The sequence below is a fragment of the Panthera uncia genome (genome assembly GCF_023721935.1).
Source record: "Panthera uncia isolate 11264 chromosome A1 unlocalized genomic scaffold, Puncia_PCG_1.0 HiC_scaffold_17, whole genome shotgun sequence".
NCBI classification, from domain to species: Eukaryota; Metazoa; Chordata; class Mammalia; order Carnivora; family Felidae; genus Panthera; species Panthera uncia.
In genome coordinates, this window is record NW_026057577.1 from 76,636,203 (window position 1) to 76,661,519 (window position 25,317).

Below are 25,317 nucleotides of genomic sequence, written 5' to 3' on the forward strand. Positions count from 1 at the left end.
TGTTTAGATGGTCAATTAATCTATGACAAAGGAGGCAAAAATTCACAATGGGGAAAATTTATTCTCGTCAATAAATGGTGTTGGGAAACTGGACAACTATATGCAAAAGCTACATATAAGTGGACCACTTTTCACACCATACACAAAAATAAACTCAAAGCATTTAGAATGTTTAAATCACTATTCTATTGACTTCATTAGATAAAATCTATATTTATAAGACTTATTTTAAATTGTATTGAAGGACTCATATGTGAAAATAGTGGAGTAAGACACTCTGAAACTTCTCTCTTCCATGAAAGTAATATGGAAACGAAAAATTGTTAGAATGATTTTTTTTTTTCAGAATTGTGGCTATTTACTGAAGGTTTATTTTTTGAACTCTATTCTGTTTTTTTGAACTTTCTATCTTGAGCTAGTAGCCTACGATTTAGTTATTGTAGTGCTAGGGTACATTTTAGTTAACTAGATTGGCATATCTCACTTTATTAGACTTTTCTGAATGTTCTTGGATTTTAGATTTACCTTAGACTATATTAAGTTCACAGATTATTCTGAGAAGAATTAATACCTTTGAGATCTTAGATTTTCCTGCTCAGAAATAATACGTGACTTCATATTTATTTTGGTCTTTTATACCCTCTGGAATGGTTCATGATATTTTCATATAGTTTTGCATAGTTCTTATTAAATTTATTCTTTTATTTTGTATATTCTTTTATATAAAAGGAGATTTCTTCTTTTTATTAAATTTTACATTTGTTATTTGTAATATATGGAAAACTCTTATTGGCTTATTTACTTGTAGACCTATCACATGTAGACTTTATGTATGTTTTTTCTTGACTTTTTATTTAGGTAAACATATTGCCTGACAATATTTATTTTTATTTTGTCCTGAGTTTCATAGTTTTCATTTCCTTTTCTTATGTTACTGTACTGGATAATAAAATCCTAATACCTGTGGGGAGTAAAGAATTCTTATTTTATGCATTTGATATTATTTATTCACAGAATGATAAAATGTAATAACTTTTTACATATCACAAAAAAACATCTAATCCAGTCCTTTAAATTGAAATATGTAACAGGGAATGGAATGATAAAGTGACATACTTAAATTAGCATAGTTCCTTAATGACATAACTTTTACTAGAATTCTCCCTTTGGCTTTCATTCCAGCTCTTTACTACTCTAGTCTGCTTTCTTCACAGGATAATCAGTGAGTCCACTTTAAGTAGAGTCTCACTTTGATTTGTCAGAATACTGTTATTTAATTGACATTATACTCAAGTCTGCCACATATATACCTCCCTCTTCACTACCAAATTGGGTGGGTCCTTAGGGCTGGAAAAAAATAAATGAATAAATCAAGATAACATACTCTTCTCTTTGGCCTGATAGTCATTACATGTATTTGTTCATTACATATACAAGAATATATACATAGTCTTTAGTACACAGATATTCAGAAGCATGTTAAAATATCAGATCAAATCTCTTTCTCTAGCATATTTTCAATATAAAGCTTAAATTTGAATTTTTTTAAATTTTCATTGTTATAGTTTTTGGGGGAATCTGAGTTGGTCAATATGACATCACCTTTACTTTCAAGGAAACAGGTGATATTACTGCAAGAATTATTTTTTTTGACGATGTATCTGATTTTTGAAATTCCAAAGACAATATTCTGCCTGCACCTGTGTGAATATTTTGTCAGAATTAATTTAGAATATGTAATTGTATGGATGTTGACTAATTAATGCAAAACCCAGTGGAACTACCAGAGAGTCAAACAAGTTCTTTCTAGTACATAGGGACAGTTGCTCTGGTAGGTCAAGTTTCATTAAACTATTGATGTCAATCATATGAAGGGTCTTAGGTAAATTTGGGTGATATTTTCACATTATGGACCATGATTCAAACATCATGCCATGTCATCAATTCCGTATTTCACTGTGGCAGAGAACATGAATTGCAAGCTACTCAGCAATTCTTTCAATACAATTTTGCCACATGCTGGGACCCAGAAGTCTAGGTGGCTATGTGTTTATTTAACTGGGAATCTTTATTGAAAGGGTTTATTCTCATGGTCATGATTCACTGGTATGAGCAAACTTAATAAAGACAACTATACTCTACTTGTTCCCCATATCAGAGACCATGTTAGTTCTATTAGGGTAGAGTTGAGAAGCACAGACAGACGGGTGATGATTATAAATCTTCTCTGTTTCTCTTCATGTATACCATTTTCTAATCAGTTAAGCCAGAATAATTGTGATGCTACCCCTCTGACTCTAAATTCCATGGCAAAAGAGACATTTTTTAAATGTGCCATTCATCACTCTGTCACCATGACTCAACCTATAGTTTGTCTGGTAAGAAGCGGGTGTTCATATTACACAACTTCCAGAGAAAAGCCAGAGGACAGTATTGTCGTGAGTATTAGGCTAGGATAGAGTCTCAAAACCATGTCTTTATAGAAATATTTCCCTTTAAATCCCTAATAGAAATAATCACAGAAGAAAAGCCAGGCTGTTGGGATTTTGTGCTTTCCCCAAATCAGTATATAATGCCTGACCTCTGTGTAGAACATATCTGATACAGAAGAATTCTTTTTGCCTACCTAGACCGTGTCAACCTTTGTGATTTGTACAAAACCATGTCTTTTTGGAACTTTGCGAGACCCTAAAGAGAGGCTTGGAAACATGGATTCAAGAAGATTTTCACTGAGTTACTCACTTATATACTTTCTAGAATTCTAAGTTTATGATTCTATAAAAGCTATGTAAAGTTCCAAGAGTAAAAGAATCCCAAAGAGAAACCAGACAAGAGTCATTATTATGGAAAATATTTTAGTCCTCTACATAAGCAATTAATTATTTGCTTGTCCCTGCGATTGTTTCTCCCAAAGCTACATCATCCATAAATTTTGGCCTGGGTTCTTACCCATCCCAGCACTCCTTCAGTGGAATTTGGGAATAGAGACTGGGCCTTGAGAATGGAATACATCAGTAAAGTACAATTTTACTTTGGCAGTAAAATTTAACAGTGGCCAAATTCCCAAGAATAAGACAGGGAGGCTGGCTGGTTCAAAACAGATAAATTACTAAGGAATTCCTACTCTTTCTCTGCTCAGCTCGTCATATATTTCTTTTTAGCAACGTTCATCCATAAAATTTCCAAGTGCTATTTCCTGTGGAGGAGTAGGGAAAAAATATTTCTTAGCCCTTGCCACTTTTCATGTGCATAACCACAAAGATATGTAACCTTCTATGTACCCTAAACCTAGACGAACTGTTAAGAAAAGAAGACCATGGGTGCTTGAGTGGCTCAGTTGTTTCAGCATCCAACTCTTGGTTTTGGTTCAGGTCATGATCTCACAGTTTCATGAATTTGAGCCCCACATCATGCTATGTGCCGGCAACACAGATCCTTCTTGGAATTCTCTCTCTCTTCCTCTCTATCTGCCCCTCTCCCACTTCCTGTCTGTCTCTCTCAAATAAATAAATTTAAAAAATAAATAAAAGATCACTATAAGACCACAGTGGTAAACATGCTCTTTTATGAGTGCTCTATTTGATGAATAAGTTTTATCTGGTATCACTTTATCAGTATATACTTCCCTATCTGCCTATATATATTTCTTCATACTTAAAATTTATATTGTGATTATAGGCTAATTTTTATTACAATGCTATAAAATTAGGTGAAAATTTGCTACCTATAGAAAATAACAGTGAATTAGCATAATGAAATGCACATCTGGATGTTAAAGCTCAATGACAAAATACTGATTTCTTAAAAAAATATACTTTATTCATATTTTAGCATTTTACTGAGTAAAATAAGGAGAAAGGGTCATTTCTTTATCCCACCCCCTAAGGATACCACTGGAAGACATATCTTGGATTAACTTTCTCTATTAAGTACCTCACAGTTATACATTTCTTTCTCTTCTTACTTCTGTTCTCCCCAGGCACAGACACACAGTATTTTGAGCAGTCAGAAATCTGAAATTTACGGATTACTCACCTGTTTAATTTTATAACTAGGACACTTTAAGGTAAAGAAGGTTAATCTTAGTTTCCAGATTTTAGATCTGTTTTTGCTCATCATTTTATCACTTTCACCCACACAGTGCCAAGCATACAGATGATCCTCATATAATATTTGTGAAATGAATAAGGAAATGAATAAAGGTATGTTAAGTAAGGACATTGGAAGAAAACAAAATTTCCTGGTTCTTTTGCTCAAAGTTTGAATAGGAACGGTGAGCCATAGGTTGTTATTGGTAAAAAACATTGCTGCCAACACCCTGGATGTTAGAACCTCTCTGTCAGCTGCTTTCTCAGTATTATTACCCGATAACCTTAATAATTTTCCCTGGGAAGACATCTTTTAGCACCACTGAATTGTACTATATAAAGTGCAAAGATTGTCATTGATTAGAATAATTATTATCTATTAAAAGCATTAGGTCAGCTAGACCCGCAGAAAGAAACCCTGCTCTGCTTTTATTCACACCAGGTTAGTAATCATGGTACATTATTTGACATTAAATGGATTTTTTTAGTTTTCTCCAAAATTATTGCCCATTGAAGACTTATACAGGTACCTGTTTAGCTCACATCATAGGTCAGAACAATTCTTGTCTGATATAAATTTAAATATTATGGAAGGGTTTTTATTACACCTGTGCTAGCAGCAATAGAGTTTTCTCAAACTTTTTGAGTAGTGTCCACTTTCTCAGTTCAGTTAAGACATGAAGATAAAAGCTAAAAGTATTCCTCAAAGTGCCAAACCTAAGAATGATAATGAGAGAGGAATGGCAATAAAATGAAATCTTTGGGAAGGTTTATATCCATTGGACCATTCTACATACCCACATTTAACTGCCTTTTGGACGTTTATTTAGGAGGGTGACACAAATAGCACTCAGCCTCTGAAAAGTTTGCTAATTCCAGCTCTCTAGTCACTTGATGAATTTGTCAATTTAACCTTAATGACTTTAGCTATTTGACAGAATTCACAAGACTACAGTATTGGAAGCTAAGAAGGAAGAAACCTCTTTACTGACTGTACAGGAAAGCTTATCTCTGACTAGCCCTGCACCAGTGGATCAGTAGATCCTAATCTATTTTCTATCAGCGCAGGGTGTGAAATCTGAGAGACAAAGTTATGATATTTCTGAAGTTTATAGCAGTACTTTATATAGAAGTCTACTAAGAGCAACCATTTATGTTCATGTATATCATGCGTAGAAGCCTGCCACAAATGGCTCCCCTAACATTACACAGTACACAACTTACACCATCCTACAAAGCAGCCATGGATCCAATCCACTCTGTCCTTTATTTCAAAGATATTTGTTTCTTATGAAGATAACAGTAATTCAAAAAGTATGGTCCTTTATGTTCTATGTTCATGATTAGATATAAAGAAAGAAGGTGAGCTCTGCATTTCTGCACTTAGATCTGCTAGCTCAGGTACAAACTTTTTTTGTGCCTATCTTTTTGATGCAAGTGAGAAGCATTTTATTTCCATCTTCACCTTTCCCTAAGTCTCTTATTCATTGAAACTTAAAAAAAGTAAGTTTATGGATTTCAGAAACACCTAGACCAAGACCTAGAATCTATCTGGTCAACTCTGTATGGTGACACGAGCGCTAATGACAGAAATTTCTAGGATGGTAATTGCTTCACTTATCACATACTTTTAAAATTAGTTTGTAAATGTTTGTTTCCACTACAAGACTGAAGTACAAATTAGTTAGGAACCGTGTCTATTTTGTTCACCATATCCCTAAAATTTCTCAGAAAAAAACTTACTTAAACTGTATTTGAATGAATTTTTAAAAATACTTTAAAGATACATAAGTCGTAAATAAAAAATATTAATACTTTAACAGAATATGTAGCAAGTCATGACATCTGGAACCTGAAAAAAGTACAGACGTCATTAAAATTAAGTAGATGAGAAGAAATTCACTTTTGTTGTGTACTTTCATTTTGCATATATCATCCACTTATTTTTACAAATATTTTAAAGGGTCACTCTCATTAGAGGGCTATGAAAATCTCTGACTATTGTTTTGGGTTTGTCTAGTTTTCCTTGTAGTTCTATCATTTTGTGATTCATGTATTTAAAAGTTCTTTTGTTAGTTGCATAATTATTTAGGATTATTACATTCTCTTGATGGGTGACTCCTTTACCATTATGACTTTTTTTTATTCCTTGAAATATCCTTTGCTCTAAAATCTATTTTTTATAATATTAATGTAGCCACTTTAGCTTTCTTTTTATTTAGTGTTAGCATGTTATGTCTTTTTCCATTCCTTTTAACCTGTTTGTATCTTTAGATTTAAAGAGTGTTTCTTACAGGCAGCATAGAATTAGGTCTTGTTTTTGTGTACACACTAACATTCTCTAACATTTAGTTGAATTAGGCCATTTACATTATGATTATTGATAAGAATTAGCTTAAGTCTGTCATCTTTCTATCTGTTTTCTCTTGATCCCATTTTTTTTCATTTTTATGTTGTTCCTACTTTCTGCCTTTATTTGCATTATTTTTTTATGATTCCATTTTATCCTTTTTGTTGGCTATTTATTTTTATTACTATTATTTGTTAACTCTTTTTTAGTGGTTGCTTTAGGGTTTATAGTATACACACTTATGATAGCCTACTTCATCCCCATTTTGTCTACACTTCATCTAATGAAATTATACCAATTTAACTACACTTACAGAAACTTATAATAGTAACCTTCACTTCTCCCCTTCTCACTTTTGTGTAATTTTTTTGTCTTAATTTTATATTATATAATAAAATACCTAATATACCATTATTATTATTAGTAGTAGTAGTAGTAGTATTTAGTAAGTTATCTATTAAAGCTATTTAAATATTAGTAATAACAATTTCTCACATATTTACACATGTAGTTATACTTTATAGCCCTCTTCATTTTTTTCCTCAAGAGCCCTCCATATTTTTGACCTGGTATCATTTTCCTTCTCTTAAGGACATTCTTTAATATTTATTGTGATGCAAGTTTTTAAGGATGGATTCTTTCTGCTTTTTCATGCCTAGCAAATGCTCTATTCCATTTTTGTTTTGAAAAGTAATTGCAGGGGCACCTGGGTGGCTCAGTGGGTAAGTGTCCAACTCTTGGTTTCTGTTCAGATCATGATTTCACAGTTCTGTGGGTTCAAGCCCCACATCGGGCTGTGTACTGGCAGCGTGGAGCCTGCGTGGGATTGTCTCTCTCTCCCTCTCTCTGCCCCTCTCCCACTCACACTGTCTCTCTCTTAAAATAAATAAATAAGTAAACTTAAAAAAAAAGTAATTTCAGTGAGTATAGAAATGTAGGTTAATAGGTTTGTTTGTCTTTTTCCTGTAGTACTTTGAATATGTTGTTCTACTGTTCTTCTGGTTTTATTGCTTTTAAGAAGATGTTTGTTAATCTTATATTTTTCTTCTCTATGTACTGTATCTTTTTTCCTGGGTTCTGTAAAGATTTTCCATTTATCTCTGAGAAATTTGATTATTATTTTACTTTTCTATTGTGGCTGTAACAAATTACAACCAACTTAGTGATTAAGGGAACAATATTTTATTCTCTTACAGTTTTATAGATCAGTATTCAGTACAGATCTCATTGGACTAAATCAAAGACTTGACAGACTGCATCCCTCTCTAGGAGAGAATCCATTTCTTGCTCTTTCATGTTGTTGGCATACTTCAGTTACTGGAGGTGTAGACCAAGGTTCCTATTTTCCTGGTGGCTATAAATTGAGGGCTGTTTTCAGCATCTAGAAGCCACCACATTCTTTGATTCACGGCCTTCTTTATTTTTGTATTTGTATAAATAGTCCTGAGCTTTGTTCTGGGACATAGTTAAGTAGCTGGTTATAATTTGGTCCTTTTAGGTCTTGCTTTTAAGATTTGTTAGATCAGACCAAAAAATATTTACTATGGTTTAATCATTCCAATATTGAGGCAAAATGTTTTTGGATACTCAATGCCCTGTAAATTATGTGTGTTTCTATTCTAGCTGGTGGGAGTAGGCACTATTTCCAGCTCTGCGTGAGCTTAGGCAGTATTACTTCTAATCCTTTTTGTGACTCTTTCTTCAATCTCAGGTAGTTTTGTAATATGCATGTGTTAATAACACTCTGCTGAATATTCAAGGACAGCCTTCAGAAGGCAACTGGAGCTCTCTGTTTATACAGTGTTTCCTGTCCAGTACTCCCTCATGTGAATTCTAGCCACTTTGGTTTCCCCTAGACCCTCAGTTCTGCTTCCTCAACCTGGAGTGCACTGGGATTCAGCTGGTATCCCCTCCCTGTGGTTTTTCACTTACAGACTCTAAGGGATAAGCTGGGAAAATGACAAGATCTGTCTCATTTGTTTCTTGTGTCTGAGCATTCACTTTCGTTGCCTAATGTCCATTGTCTTGAACACCATTATTTCATATGTTTTGTCCAGGTTTTTGATTGTTAAAGACAGAGGAATCAATCAGTGTTCACTTACTTCACCTTTGTTAGACAAATATTTCCCCAGAATCCATTTAGAACTATAGATAACAACTGAGAGGTTAAAACATCATGTCCTTTTTGGCTCGAATAATTTATTTTTGTTTCATTATTTTATTTTAAAATCTTCTTGTCCCAGTCATTTTTTTTAAAAAAGGGAGGAGGGGGGCACCTGGGTGGCTCAGTCGGTTAAGCGTCCGACTTCGGCTCAGGTCACGATCTCGAGGTATGTGAGTTCGAGCCCCGGGTCGGGCTCTGTGCTGACTGCTTAGAGCCTGGAGCCTGTTTCAGATTCTGTGTCTCCCTCTCTCTCTGACCCTCCCCCGTTCATGCTCTGTCTCTCTCTGTCTCAAAAATAAATAAACGTTAAAAAAAAATTTAGAAAAAATAAAAAAAATAAAAAAGGGAGGAGGACTCCTGCTAAAGAAACAGAATATTATAGTATGAGAAAAAAAGTTCATACTTCATTAGCAAAGAAGATAGAAAAACTCAGTCTGACACAATGCTGAGTGACTATATGTTGGATGTAGTTGGGCATAGTAATAGCGGTAATAATCTGAGATAGCAAGAAAAGTTTCAATTGTAGTCAATACCCTTTCTTTATAAAATTGAAAACATGAGATAATATCATCTGTTTTTTAAATATTTTTAAATAAGAATGGCTGAATAAAGGCTTATTTTACTTTTTTATCATGATAGTGTATGCTTCACTTACCTGAAGAGTTTTTCTGGGGACTAACTCATTCTGTGTGGTGCAGTGGGAATAAAGTTGTGCCTGGTCTTTCTGAGTCACGAGCAGCCTCTCCATTTGTATCTGTGAAGCAGATATTCCCCTTTAGTCCTTCACTAACATATACAAGAGGACTTTAGTGGTTTATATTTTACTCATCATTTTGTCATATTATTCTTTCAACTTTTTTTTTTTTTTAATTTTTTTTTTTTTTTTTTATTTTTGGGACAGAGAGAGACAGAGCATGAACGGGGGAGGGGCAGAGAGAGAGGGAGACACAGAATCGGAAACAGGCTCCAGGCTCCGAGCCATCAGCCCAGAGCCCGACGCGGGGCTCGAACTCACGGACCGAGAGATCATGACCTGGCCGAAGTCGGACGCTTAACCGACTGCGCCACCCAGGCGCCCCTGTCATATTATTCTTTAATAAGCCCTTCTGACCACAGGACCCATGGTGGGATGTGCAACATGTCCCTTCAGAAAATATAAGAAAACTTGCCTAAAGGGAATGTAATGCTGTGATAACTCATTCCTCAATCAGCACACACCAGAATCTCCTTTACAATGCCCAATAATTATAATGGTTAAATTACTTTCTCAAGGCCATACATCAATTTAGGGGAATATTACAATTGCCTCTCAGGTTGCCCAAGAACTCTCATAATAAAAAGAGACTGTGGAAGCAATTTGTAGTCCTCATTAAAAAAAAAAAAAAAAAAAGAGCTGTACAGAAACAAATTTAGAGGTACAAACAACACTTGAAGAATCTTATTTCCTTTTTCCAAAAACTCTAATTTGACAGTGAAAAGTCTCAATCTTGTTTTCCAATCTTTTCCATCACTCCAGTGAAGAGTACACTGTGAAGAACAAAAGTTCATGTAAAGTGTTCTACCAGCCCAATAAGAGGTGGGCTTTTATTCTTTGAGGTTAAATTCAGATTAAAACAATTAGTCATCTGAATTGAACTTAAATGATACCAAAAATTGAGATATTAAGCGGCATTATCCTACCCATGGGATTCTGCTCTGACTGCAAATGCTATCACCTTTATTTTAGATTCATTTTTTATCTTTAATTTAATGCCATGCAATCACCCAGAGATGAACGTATGCTAATTTACTTCACTATTTGAGGCATACATGAAATATGCAAAGGTTGTCACTGCCATGTCACTTGTTCATCCATCCATTTTCAGTAGTTGAAATAAATATACCTGTTTCATCATATTCTTATGCATTGTTTATTCTTCATCAGAACCATTTTATATGGTGAAATTATTTTAAGTAATTAGAAAAGCTATCACTTAACCCATGTGAGTCACAGAAAAAAAAAGCAACAATAACCAACAGTTAACAAAGAACTATTCTCCTTATAGTAGAGGGGAGATGATTAATTAGAAAAGAGAATTAATGAAATCATCCAGCTAAGCCCCTGGTGAGAAGTTTTACAGAGGGTGGATTCACAGCTTAAATATATTGTCTTGAACGGTAGCAATTATAAGCAATTAGATACCAAAAGAAATAATTGAAATCTAAGATCAAACAATAGTCTTTTTATGATGCTGCAAAGTATACACCCAGAACTGTTAACTACAACAGTGATAATGGTTTGAATCTGGAATTAAAATTATACTAGTTGCTAATATTTCTCATCTTTTAAAAGATTTGTGGCAACACATATTGGGGCCATTTTTTCTCCCTTTGAAATTGCCTTTATGCTCAGCCAGTGAATAAATGAGGCTGAAAATTAATTCACATAGCATTTTAACCAGTAGTCAGTAATTTCTGTTCTGCAAGTAAGAAACAGCCCAATGCACTTAACAATGATTTCCCCAAAAGCCACTCTTTTAGCTGCCACCTGAAGGGAAGAAATCCATTTCATTGTCATACCTTTTCACCAAATGAAACTCATGTTTTTACTAAGATGCCAGTATCTAAGCTATATTTTATTCAGCATAGAGGTTATTTGTGTTTTATTTCTTGGCCAAACTGCATGTGAACCTCTTCCAATATTTGAGGATCTCTCCGCTTAATGGTTCTTGTTAGTTAGCCGACTTCTATTATGAAGTTAGTCAAATGCTTTCTTGACCCTTTTACCAGCTAGGGCAGGAGACTGGTTCTACCAGTCACGTGCACCCAGCCCAAAGGTTCAAGGCCCCCTGTGAACTCTAATTTTTGTAGTAGTAGTAATTGAAAGATGAGAGGAGGTAACCAGAGAAAACCTCAGGGTCTAGTATGTCCCATTAGTAGTGACATCTTCTGCAGATCAGTTCTGTGGTATGACTTTTGTCATCGCCCTTTACTGCATCCTCCCTCCTCAAACAAAATAAAACTGTTTCTCCAGTTCATGATAACACTGTCTTTCCAAAAGAACCTTCTTGTCTTCGACCAGATTAGTCTAATGAAAAGCACCTGGCCTTTGCTGGCAGATACACAGGTTCTGACTTTATCCTGCTCAGCTCCCTAAATTATATTATTAGGCTCTAATCAATCTGAGGCCAAGTTTTCTCTTTGTGAAACTGGATTGCTATGCATATCAGATGACTGAACATGTGTAAAACACCTAGCATATTTCAGGATAATTTACTGAGACATTAATTGCTATTTTGTTTTTACTGCAGTTAAAGAATTAAGCCGCCAATAACATTTTGTGCTCGGGATTCTTATTCTTTCCCCCCCTCTCAATTTCTGTGATGTTAGCAAGGCCTCTGTGCTTTTTCTTTCTTTTTTTTTTTATAACTTTTTTTTAACGTTTATTTATTTTTGAGACAGAGAGAGACAGAGCATGAATGGGGGAGGGTCAGAGAGAGGGAGACACAGAATCCGAAACAGGCTTCAGGCTCTGAGCTGTCAGCACAGAGCCTGACGCGGGGCTCGAACCCACGGACCGCGAGATCATGACCTGAGCCGAAGTCGGAGGCCTAACTGACTGAGCCACCCAGGCGCCCCTATGCTTTTTCATATCAGAGTAGTTCAGGCTGAGAGATTACCTGAAGATATTTCCCAACTGCTTTAGTTTTTGTAAGGTTGAGTTCACAAAAGTGTTGTTTGAAGAGTAAAGAGGAGTCAGTGAAAGTAACAAATGGGAAGAAGTTTCCCAAACAGTCAAAGAAGCCTGACTGTGAGGTTCTTAGATAGGTGAACTCTTAGCCACACCCCAGGAAGATGCTCCCCAAGGAGTGAGGTCCCCACACTGCACACCTAGCGAGCTGGAAATCTGTCATCAGCTATGCCAGCCTCCACTTGGAAGCAGCAGAGATACTGGCCAGGGAGGAACCACACAACTATACTAAAGAACATTTTCTAGTTTTGTTTTCACACAAATGCACTTCTTATTTGTGACATGCCCAAAGGAGGGGTGAAGATCTTACCACAGATCCATGAATGAACTTAAGTTTCCTGGTAACCCAATACAATGAGGATACAGTGTCATCTTCAATTTACTTTGAAGAAAATGATGTATGTCTTGCTTGCCTTGTGGACAATGATTCTTTTAGTTATAGTCACACAGCAGTACACCAGAAAATATCAAGGTTTTTTTTTTTTTTTTAGTGTGTCTCTTTTTTTCTTTTTCCATCCCTTCCAGTTATTGTGAAGCATCTAGTTCAGGACCTAGCACACAAACTAATACTCACTAAATATCAATTCTGTCTTTTCCTTAAAGTTGCTAAATCTTAAACTTTTGAGGTCATTTCTAGACCTAACACATTAGCATGAGCTTGAAATGTCAGCAGCTTGAAGTACAATAAACATTCAAATATGCTTTAACTAGCAAATTTTTGAAAACATTTTATATTGATTGGTTTAAAGGAAAGCAGAAGGAAGTTATGCTCATTATAGGCCCCACCTTGCTTTGTGATATTTTATTTGAGATAGGGATAAAGAGGGAAGAATTATGATTTATTTTTAACATCAACAAAAACTAAATAGACAGTAAGAATAAATTGGAGACAAAGGTACATTTACAGGAAGAAACAATGAACCAAAATGTATCAAAACTGCACATATATATACACTGTGTTAAGAACAGACATGGTTAAAATCATTAGAGATAATATTGTCAGTTATATATGAATTAGGTGTTATCCTAAGCATTTTTTCATGTAGCAGCTCATAAATTTTTACCTAAGTTTTGAAATATATCTTATTTTCATTCATTTAACAAATACAGAAAATGGTACTGAGAAGTTGAGATTTATTCACAGTTACTCAGTAGTAACAGTCAAAGTTTTAACCCAGCAATTTGACTTGAGATTCCACATATCCACCACATTGTATTGATTTCTGTAGTTTTAAAAAATCTATCAACATTTGGGATGCAAAAAAAGTGATCCTAAGAGGGAAGATTATACTAATACAAACCTAACTCAAGAAGCAAGAAAAATCTCAAGCAACATAGTATTACACCTAAAGCAGCTAGAAAAAGAAGAACAATACAACCTAGCCATCAAAAGGAAGGAAATAATAAAGATTGGAGTAGAAATAAATAATATAGAAACAAAAACAAAACAAAACAAAACAAAACAAAACAAAACAAAACAAACAATAGAACAAATAGATCAATGAAACCTGGAGTTGGTTCTTTGAAAATATCAAAAAAAAAAAAATGGATAAACTTCTAGAAACTCTAAAGAAAGAAAGAAAGAAAGAAAGAAAGAACCCAAATAAACCAAATCACTAATGAAAGAGAACACATAGTAAACAACACCATAGAAATTAAAACAGTTGTAACAGAATATTCTGAAAACATATGTGCCAACAAATTGGACAACTTGGAAGAAATGGATAAATTCCTAGAAACATATAACCTACCAAAACTAAAGCAGGAAGAAATAGAATATTTGAGCAGACTAATTGCCAGCAGTGAAATTGAATCTCTAATCATAAATTTCCCAGAAAACAAAAGCCCAGGACCAGATAAATTCACAGACAAATTCTACCAAACCTTTAAAGAAGAGTTGATACCTATTCTTCTCAAACTGTTCTAAAAAATACAAGAAGGGAAACTTCCAAATTCATTCAATGAGGCAAGTATCACCCTGGTATCGAAACCAGATAAAGATGCCATAGAAGAAAGAAAAGAAAAGAAAGAAAGAAAGAAAGAAAGAAAGAAAGAGAGAAAGAAAGGGAAAGAAAAGAAAGAAAGAAAGAAAGAAAGAAAGAAAGAAAGAAAGAAAGAGAAAACAAAAATATGGGCAAATATCCCTAATGAATATAGATGCTCAAGTCTTCAACAAAGTATTAGCAAACCAAATCCAACAATACATTAAAAAAATCATACACCTCAATCAGGTAGGATTTATCCTGGGCTGCAATGTGTGTGGTTCAATATTCACAAAACAATAAATGTGATACATAACATCAATAAGAGAGAGGATAAAAACCATTTCAATAGATACATAAAAAAAAATAAAACATAAAAAACATTAAAAAACATAAAAAAACATTTCACAAAGTATAACATTTATTCATGATAAAAACCCTCTGCAAATTAGATCTAGAGGGAACATACCTCAACATAATAAAGGCCTTATATGAAAAACCTACAACCAACACCATACTCAATGGTGAAAAACTGAGAGCTTTCCCCCTAAGGTTAGGAACAAGACTAGGAGGTCCATTCTCACCACTTTTATTCAACATAGTACTGGAAGTCATAACTCCAGCAATTAGAAACATAAAGAAAGAAAAAGCATCCAAATTTGTAAGCAAGAAGTAAAACTTTTACCATTTGCAGATGACATGATACTCTATGTAGAAAACCCTAAAGACTCCACAGAAAAACTACTAAACTGATAAATGAATTCAGTAAAGTCACAGGATACAAAATCAATGTACAGAAATCTGTTGCATTCCTATAATAAAGAAGCACAGAAAGTGAAATTAAGAGAGCAATATTATTTACAATTACACCAAAAACAATAAAATATCTAGGAATAAATTTAACCAAAAAGATGAAAGACTTGTAATCTGAAGACTATAAAACACTGATGAAAGAAATTCAAGGCAGTGCAATGAAATGGAAAGACATTCCATGCCCATGGGTTGGAAGAACAAATATTGTTAAAATGTCTGTAGTACCCAAGCAGCCTATAGACTTCATGCAATTCCTGTCAAAATACAAAGAGAATTTTTCTCAGAACTAGAACAATCAATACTAAAATTTGTATGGAACCACAAAAGACTATTTCTTTGAATAGCCAAAGCAATATTGAAAAACAAAACTGGATGTTTCACAATTCTAGATTTCAAGTTATATTACAAAACTGTAGTAATTAAAACAGTATGGTACTGGTATACACATAGACCAATGGAATATAACAGAAAACCCAGAAATAAACCCACAATTATGTGGTCAATTCTTTTCAAGGGAAGAATGAATTTATCATGGGAAAAAGTCTCTTCAACAAATGATGTTGGAAAAACTGTACAGCAACATGCAAAAGAATGACACATACACTATTCACCAAACACAAAAATGAACTCAAGATGGGTTAAAGACCCAAATATGAGACCTGAAACCATAAAAATCCTTGAATAGAGCACAGGCAATAATCTCTCTGACATCGGCTATAGCAACATTTTTCTACATATGTTCCCTAAGGCATGGGAAATAAAAGCAAAAATAAACTGTTAGGACTACATCAAAATAAGTTGCTGCACAGCAAAGGAAACAAAACAAAAAGGGAACCTATGGCATGGGAGAAGATATTTACAAATGATACACCCAATAAAGAGTATCAAAAATATATTAAAAAATTATAAAACTCAATAAGCCAAAACCAAAATAATGTGCTTAAAAACTGGGCACAAAACGTGAACAGACATTGCTCCAAAGAAGTCATCCATATGGTGAAGAGACACATGGAAAGAAGCTCAGCATCACTGTAATCAAAACTACAATGAGATATTTCTTCACATCTGTCAGAATGGCTAAAATAAAAATAATAATAATAAAACAAGAAACAAGTATTGGTGAGCAAGTGGAGAAAAGGGAACCCTCTTTCCCTGTTGATAGGAATGCAAACTGGTGTAGCCTCTGTGGAAAACAGTATGGAGGGTCCTCAAAAACTTAAAAATAGAACTACCCTATAATCTAGTAATCATACTACTGGGCATTTACCCAAAGAATACACAAACACAAACACTACTTTGTAAGGATATATGCACCTCTATGTTTATTGCATATATCCTTTGGGATATTGGCTATTATTTACAATAGCAAGACCATGGAAGCATCCCAAATGTCCATAAATAGATGAATGAATAAGGAACCTGTGGAATGTATATACAGAGAGTATAATGCTAAGAGAAATAAGTCATCCAGAGAAAGGTAAATACCATATGTTCTCACTTACATGTGGAATTTAAGAAACAGAACAAATAGGGAGAGAGAGAGAGAGAGAGAGAGAGAGAGAGAGAAACCAATACATAGACTCTTAACTATAAAGCATAAACTGATGGTTACCAGAGGGGTGGGGAGGGGGATGAGGGAAATGGGACATGGAGATTAAAGAGTACACTAAGGGGCACCTGGGTAGGTTAGTCAGTTAAGCGTATGATTCCTGGTTTTGGCTCAGGTCATGATCTCACAGCTCATGAATTCAAGTCCAGCATCCGGCTGTGTAGTGACAGCATGGAGCCTGCTGGGATTCTATGTCTCTCTCTCTCTCTCTCTCTCTCTCTCTCTCTCTCTCACTCTCAAAAATAAACAAACATTAAAAAAGTAAAGAATACACTTAAAAATATATCAAGTAGATAACCTATGAGTGACAGAATAAAATAATTCTGTGAGTGACAATAAAAAAGTAATGCAAAGTAAAAAGACAATTTTTCATTTGAAAATAGAATTAAACAAATAGGAAGAACTTTGCAGTGGTCCTATGAAGAATAAAGGACTTCGGTTTATTTATGGGAGATTTTTGTTACGGAAGTACTTCCAAGCCCTGCTGATGTTGCAAAGAAAAAATTTTGCGTTTTTTTGTTTGTTTGCTTGTTTGTTTTAAAGATTATTTACTTATTTTGAGAGAAAGCACAAGTGTGGGAGAGCAGGGGAGGGAGAGGGAAAGAATTCTAAGCAGGCTCAGGATTCTGAGCTCATTTAGAGCCATGTTGGGCTCCACTCACTCAGTGAGGAGTGGAGCCCAACACGGTGCCCCATGCAGGACTTCAACTTACAAACCATAAGATCATGACCTGAGCCAAAACCAAAAGTTGGATGCTAAACTGACTGAGCCACCCAGGTGCCCGAAGAAATACTGTTTTGATATCTTAGACTTTATCCCAATGTCCAAGTGTTCTGACATTCAGGAAATAATAATACCAAATTCTCAGCAATGAGGATTCATAGTAAAGTCTTTTGTTATGCCTTGAGACCTGTGCTCATTATACCTTAGCAGGATATGTTTGGCTCTGTTAGGAAATCGGATAAAAGAAGGAAGATAGAGCACTTGTGTGGCAAATGGTTGCCCAATTGTAGATGGCAACCTATATATCCATATAAGCTATGAAATATAGTTGCAATTAATGTAACATCTGTGTCCATAGCTAGGAAACCCAAAATAGTAGCATGGAGAGTCCCACAATTAGACATGCAACAAAACAGAAATGCAGAATGGATTGTGCAAGCTAATGAGGACCTACAAAACAATAGCCAGCCTGGTGACTGAAATGATTTCCACACGAAAAAGGACACATTTGTATTGTTTCATTCATTTAATCATGACTCAGCATATGGCTGACTGCTGTGAAATCTGTAACTTAGTTTTCAGAATGTCCTTGAGTGTTGTATTATTTGGTTTCATCATGGTTGAAGTAACTAGATTGTAAAAGCATACTCTAAAAGTTTATCAAGATGTTTCTACATATGAACCAAAGTCAAAATTTTAAGGAAATTAAAATAAATGGTGGTTTCACTTTTATTTTTAATATGTTCCTGGGTGGCTGGGTGGCTCAATCAGTTGAGCATCTGACTCTTGATTTCAGCTCAGTTCACGGTCCCAGGGTCATGGGATCAAGCCCTGTGTCAGACTTCATGGTGAGCGTGGAGCCTGCTTGAGATTCTCTCCCTCTCTACCTCTGCCCCTCTCCCCAATCGTACTCTCGTGCTGTCTCTCTCTCTTAAATAATAATAATAATAATAATAATAATAACAATCATAATAATGTTCCTAATGTTTTCCTTTCAGTATATCTTACTTTGAAAAATATGGACATCTTGTGCAATAAATATTCATAATTAAGTCTAAGACAAAGATAATTCCATCAGAGCCCCCATCTTTCTTTTTGTGCCACTAAACATTTATACTCTTATGTGAGTCATAAAATTTAGAGGTTGACTTAGAAATTACCTTAAAGAAAAGTAGAAAATATCAATTCAGTTAAAGTTAGTGTTTTGGTTATCAATATTTTTAGAAAAGCTGTTATAAATTAACCCAAATATATTGTAATACCAGTATTAAGCCATATCTAAAAGAAACAAAACTGATGACAATAAAGTGTTGGTTTTGACATCGTTCAACTCTCCATATTGTCAATGTTTAACTTGTGAGTGCTTAGGCTAACTATATAACCTCTCTTAGCCTTAGTTTCCTATAAAAATGGTGAAATTGTAACTACCTCACAGGAATTTTATAAGAATTAAATGATGTGATGTATTGTAGATCACTTATCTGACTTTATTGTGACAGGTACTTTATTGGTTCATTAAAAATGGGTTAAACCAGAAATGTATAGTATTCCAAATGCCCTGGAAATTGATCAATATGATTGATTAACACAGCAAATGGAGAGTGATGTGTACTTCTTATATACATCTCCGTGGAGGTCAGTCAAGAGAGTTTCTTCTGCATAAGAAAAATCCTGACTTAGAGCCTAGAACTCAACATATACTTTATCTTCTCTCTTCTTTTCTCTCAGTGGAAATTCAGTGGTAACACTGAGAAGTCCAAAGACCAACTGTTTTCTTGTGATTGTTTCAAAGGAAATATTTTTTCCTGACTTAAAAAATACATATTTATAATAACAATAAGTTGCAAATATAATTTAGCTTCAAAAGTAGAAAAAAACTTGGGGCAGCTGGGTGGGTCAGTCATTTAAGTGTCTGACATTCGATTTTGTCTCAGGTCATAATCACATGTTTTGTGGGATCAAGCCCTGCATGGGGCTCTGTGCTGACAGTCCAGAGCTTTCTTGGGATTCTCTCTCTCCCTCTCTCTTTGCCCCCACCCCCCACTCACACATGCACTCTCTCTCTCTCAAAATAAATTTAAAAAGTGTAAGAAATAATAAAAAGAAAACAAAACTCATATTTTCATATGTTTGACAGACCATGTAGATCCATATCAGAAAGAAAGAGACTCCTACTTCATATACTTATACTTCTAGGATGTAGAATAACTTATTGATGAAACTATATAATTATAAAGAAAATTTCATTTAAGAAAAAAGAACAACACATTTTATTTCATTAAAATTTAAACTTTTGTCCAGTAGTAGAAAACATTCTTCCACTATAAATCAGAAAACCACTTTGGAGAATGCTGTGGCAGTATGTGGTGAAGCTGAACATGTGCATCTCCTATGACCCAGGAGTTCCACATCACAACACACACCTTGGAGAAATTACTGAACATGATACATCTTCAGGTATGTGATATAAATGGTAGAATGCAACACAATGTACAGTAGTAAGAAACTTAGGAATATCTAACTATTCAACAAATTATAATGGGCATATTTCATAAAATGGAATATAATACACATCGTGTATTTAACAAACTTAAATTGTGTGTTGTACCACTCTAGGTGATTTATAAATATTGGCACAGTTAATCCTTATCATAAGCCTGTGAAATAAAAGCTGTTAAATATTGCCATTTCGTGAGAGGGAAATGAGGTACAATGAGGTTCAGTCCTTACCCAAGGTAGCACACAGCTAGTAAGCATCAACACTAGAATTCTAATCTAGTTTGGTTTAAAAGTCTTTAATATTAACCACTTTGATTTTTGGCTTCTTCAATGATAAATGAACTAAAGTCCCATGATTAAAGTCGATGTATGTCAAAACCATAATGTTGAATGGGAAATGCATGATGAGAATGATAAATTCAATGTGTTACCAAGCATTGAATCATTAAAAGCTAGCAAAAATTATTATGTATTGTTAATGAATATTTATTCATTTAATTAAATGCTTATTAAAGATTTAATTTATTAAAAATTTAAGGAAAAAGATAAAATCAAGTTCAGACTAGGGATTACTTGTAGGTAAGAAAGAGAAAATGGAATGAAGTAAAGAAGGGTTTGTTTCCCTTTCTTCTCTTTCTTCCCCCCATTCCATATGTTCATCTGTTTTGTTTCTTAAATTCCACTGAATTCTACTTTTAAAACCAATATTACACTGTATATTAACAAACTAAAATTTAAATTAAGAAAAGCATGCTCCAGAGGTATACAATAGTTTACTATGCAAAAAAAAAAAAAAAAAAAAAAAAAAATAGATCCAAAACCAATATGTAGTAGCATATTCAGATAGGTTAAAGCTGAGTTGTGGATACAAAGTTGTTTATTGTAGTAGTATTTTTTAAAAATTATTTCAAATATATAGTACTAATATATATGTATACATTATATATTCTTTCTACCAGAGAGAACATTAATTTTTTCCTCTGGATTTTCTATTATATTTTTACAAATACACACATCCACACTTTCTAGACACACACACATACTGCACACACACACACACTGCACACACACACACACACACACACACAAATATAAACCGATTTGTAACTGACTTTAGAAAATTTAATGATATATTGTACTGTTTGTTGCACAGTCAAAAGTACAAGTGTGTAGCATGAGTTTAAGTATTTGCATTGCATGCTATTATATATTACAATCACTTTTTGACAGGCAGTATGTTATTTCATATTTTTCACTGTGATAGCCAATGTTCCAATGCATATGGTTTCATAGGCATCAGAATGAGTTCAAAAAATTTTTAACGAAAGGATAGGGTTCACACAAACACTTTGTTATTCAGTACAAGGATTGAAATAAATTCTGTGTTTTAATTTTTTTTCCTAATTATGTTGACAAAAGGTAAAAGCAATCAACATGTAAATAAAATGTTTCTTATGTTTATAATATTATTGGTATTGTGGAAATGAGAAATGTCAAGGCCTTATAAGATTGTTTAAAGTTGTTATTACAGTGTTAGTTATTGCAATACACAGTGTTTTTATAAGATACAACTGACACATCACATTTAGATGTCATACTATTTATGCAAATTTTACTATTAATCATAAATATATATATACACATATATATGTATACACACATATATATTATTTTTTATTTTTTTAATGTTTTATTTATTTTTGAGAGAAAGAGAGACAAAGTGTGAGTGGGAAAGGGAAAGAGAGAGAGAGACACAGAATTTGAACCAGGCTCCAGGTTCTGAGATGTCAGCACAGAGCCCGACGTGGGGCTCGAACCCACTAACCATGAGATCATGACCTGAGCTGAAGTCAGATATTTAACCGATTGATCCACCCAGGTGCCCCATACATTCTTTATTTTTGTAAAACATCTCTAAGGAGCTCAAAGCACATTTCAGACTTTGGAACTAATTCTCACAACATAATCCTTTGAGCTTGATCTATGATGATTTGGGTCCTTATTGTCCTTCTCACTAATATGGCAGTACAAGTCACGTGTATTCTTGGAAGTGGAAAGAAAATGTGCTTTCCTCCTTCCCGAAGGAACTCTTGATCTGTATCTGTCTTGAAGAAGTATTGGAAAAGGCCTCAGTAGGGTTCTTGCTTCTTTTAGCCTATAATTCATCTGTGAATTGACATGGACCAACTTGGACAAATCACCTCCAACTTTAAAATCTTTTTAGTTTAGTTACCGAACTCACTTTTTGCTTTCTTTTGTTCACTTGGCATTTCAGATTGAAAATTGGCCAAGGAAACTGGTCAGTTCAGGATTTTACCCTGTTGAGAATATCACTGTAAAATTATAAAGAGTGCCCTCATACACTGCTTAGAGTCAGTGGTCTGTATTCTAATGACAGCTCTTGAGGTCTTCACAGAATGGTTGTTCTCTTTACTCCTTTGCTACTCCTTGTCTCTCAAACTTTTCGTCTCTTACTAGAATCCACTGTGTTCATGACTAAGTAACCAGCTCTTTCTGGGTAACGATTTCCTAATTCTACTCTCTTTCAAGGAAGGTAATTCTATAGCTTTTCTCCCCTTTTCTATACTCTAAGTCTTCCTCTTGACAGCTTTTTCTTATTTTCATCTGTTTTCTGATATTACAATCCTATCTCCTTTCTTATTTTGGTATTTCCTTGGGATAGCTGGCCTCACTTTTTGTGGTTTTTCACATCTAGACATTCAGAGATGAAAACTCTAAGCACTAGATCACTCTCCGGGAGGAAAAGTGAACATGATAAAACTTGCAATTTTATATCTTTACACCTTTGCTGAAACACTTTCCCTATTAAGTATGATTCCGCCTCTATTCCTGCCAAAACTAATAATGATTCACATTCTGTTTGAAGTGCATTTTTCATCTGTGTGGCTTTTGAGATCTTTTCTGCTAGAGTCAGAAGTGATCATCTCTCCTCATTTTAAATGAGTTCATATTTATTGAGCACATATTATATGAGAATTATTTTATTAGATACATTACATACCATCTCATGTATCTTTCATTAACACCCTGGGTTAATGGATTTCAGTTCTTTCAAATGCCTTATTTTATAACAAATGTTTTATGACCTCTTTATCATCCTGAAACTGAATTCACAGAAAAAGCAACATGCTTATATACCTAATTTCAAAAAAAGTATATAATTTTATCTTGGTGAAAAATAAATTTAAATGATAAATACAGTGGCATATATTTTAATATGTAAATGTTTAGGCATGATCATAATAGATGGCTTAATGAAGTGGTCAGATTCTTTCACCTTTTAACAGAACTAAGGATCAGAAACCATGGTCATGAGCTATAGGAAAACCAAAGAGAAGAGATATTATTAGATGCCAATCCAACGAAAGTGTTAAGATAAATATTCAGGGATAAGATATTAGTGTATGATAAGAAACAAAAGATATAAAATAGTCAATAAAGAGTAAACATAACAAGACAAATTACAAACTGAACTGGAGGAAAGAGAAAGGATGATATAACCTTGAAAAAATTCATAAAATTGTCATTTAATTTTGGCATTTTTTGTTTTGTTTTTCTTTTTTGCTTCATTTGGAAAACAAAAATCTTGACAGAAGAGCCATAAATTTAATTTATGTACAGAACAGAAAGCAGTGTCAAGTATTCACATAACAATTGTTGAGTTTTTCATACTACTGACTATGTCACACAGGGTATTAACATATAGATTTCTATCTATATCATATTATTTCTATATTATCTCTATACTATCTCTGTTTCCTTTTTTGTTATTATTATTATTAATTATTATTATATTAGAGAGAGAGACACAGAGACAGAGACAGAGAGTAAGCAGGGGAGGAGCAGAGGGGAGATGGAGACAGAATCAGAACCAGGCTCCAGGCTCTAAGCTGTTAGCACAGAGCCCAATGCGCGGCTCAAACCCACAAGCAGTGAGATCATGACCTGAGCTGAACTCGGACGCTTAACTGACTGAGCCACCCAGGTGCCCCTCTGTTTCCTTTGAACGCAATAGACACAAATACAAACTGATGCAAGTGTGTGAGTTGGGCTGCTCAAATACTATGTTGCCCCTAGGTTTGTTATTTTTGAAGTGATGAACCACTCAGGAAATAAAAGTACAGTCTTTCCTTGACTTGCATATTAAGTTCAGGAAATAAAAGTACAGTCTTTCCTTGACTTGCATGTTAAAATTCCATATAAACCAAATCTGGGCAAAGGTACTTGGTGTATATATGTAAACAAAGGCTTAGGGTGTTATAATTTTAAACAGATTTTTACACTACATTTCCAGGCAGGCATTTAAAACTACGTAGAGATGCAGAATCTGCTTCACACTGAAAAGGCATGGACAGCACACGCCTCCTCTCAAATGCTAGCAGTGCCTCCAACCACTGAGGCAATCGTTGTTAATATTTGCAGTGTCCAGGCCTTGCTTACTAACTAGAATACAAATTTAGAGGCATGCTAGTTTGTAATTATCTTTGTATGCCCTAAAAGCATCCAGCATAATATCTTGCATGTAATGAGGGATATAAATAATAATTTTCCAATTAATTGACTTAAAATGTAATTAATCTCTTCATTGGGTAGCTTGCTACATTGGAAAAGAGAGCTTAAATAAATCAAACAATATGCTTATGACATAACCCTATTTCAGGTGTAGACCCCTAGTCCTATCGTAAATTGATCAGCCATCAGATCATGTTAACTCTCTGCTAATAGTATAAAGTGTGAGACCATAAGGATATTTCAAAAAAACTATCTTCCCTCCAGAGGGTGTGAGAAAATGGAATGTGTCCAAATATGTTTTATCAATCCCAAGAAAGCAAAAAAGCATTATATCTGCCAAGCATTCCAGCCAACTAGGACCCTCCTTGATATAATGGTGTATATACTTTTGTTGCTCGCAAACCTTTGGTAGCCCCCCTCCCATTTTGCTCCTGAATTAGACATGCAATTACATTAATTCTTAGATGATTGTATTTTCTATAATTCAGGGCCATTAATATTTTTAAAAAGCTCTATACATTTGTTTTTTACTAGAAGTGACTCTAAGAGCTATTTATTTTAATTTTTTTAATGTTTGTTTATTTTTGAGAGACACAGAGGGACAGAGCACAAGCAAGGGAGGGGCAGAGAGAGAGACACAGAATCTGAAGCAGGCTCCAGGCTCTGAGCTGTCAGCACAGAGCCTGATATGGGGCTCGAACCCACGAACTGTGAGATCGTGACCTGAGCCAAAGTCGGGTGCTCAGCCAATTGAGCCACCCAGGCACCCCTCTAAAAGCTATTTGTGCTGGTGGTGGAACAACACGTAAGATTAGTAGAAACGGA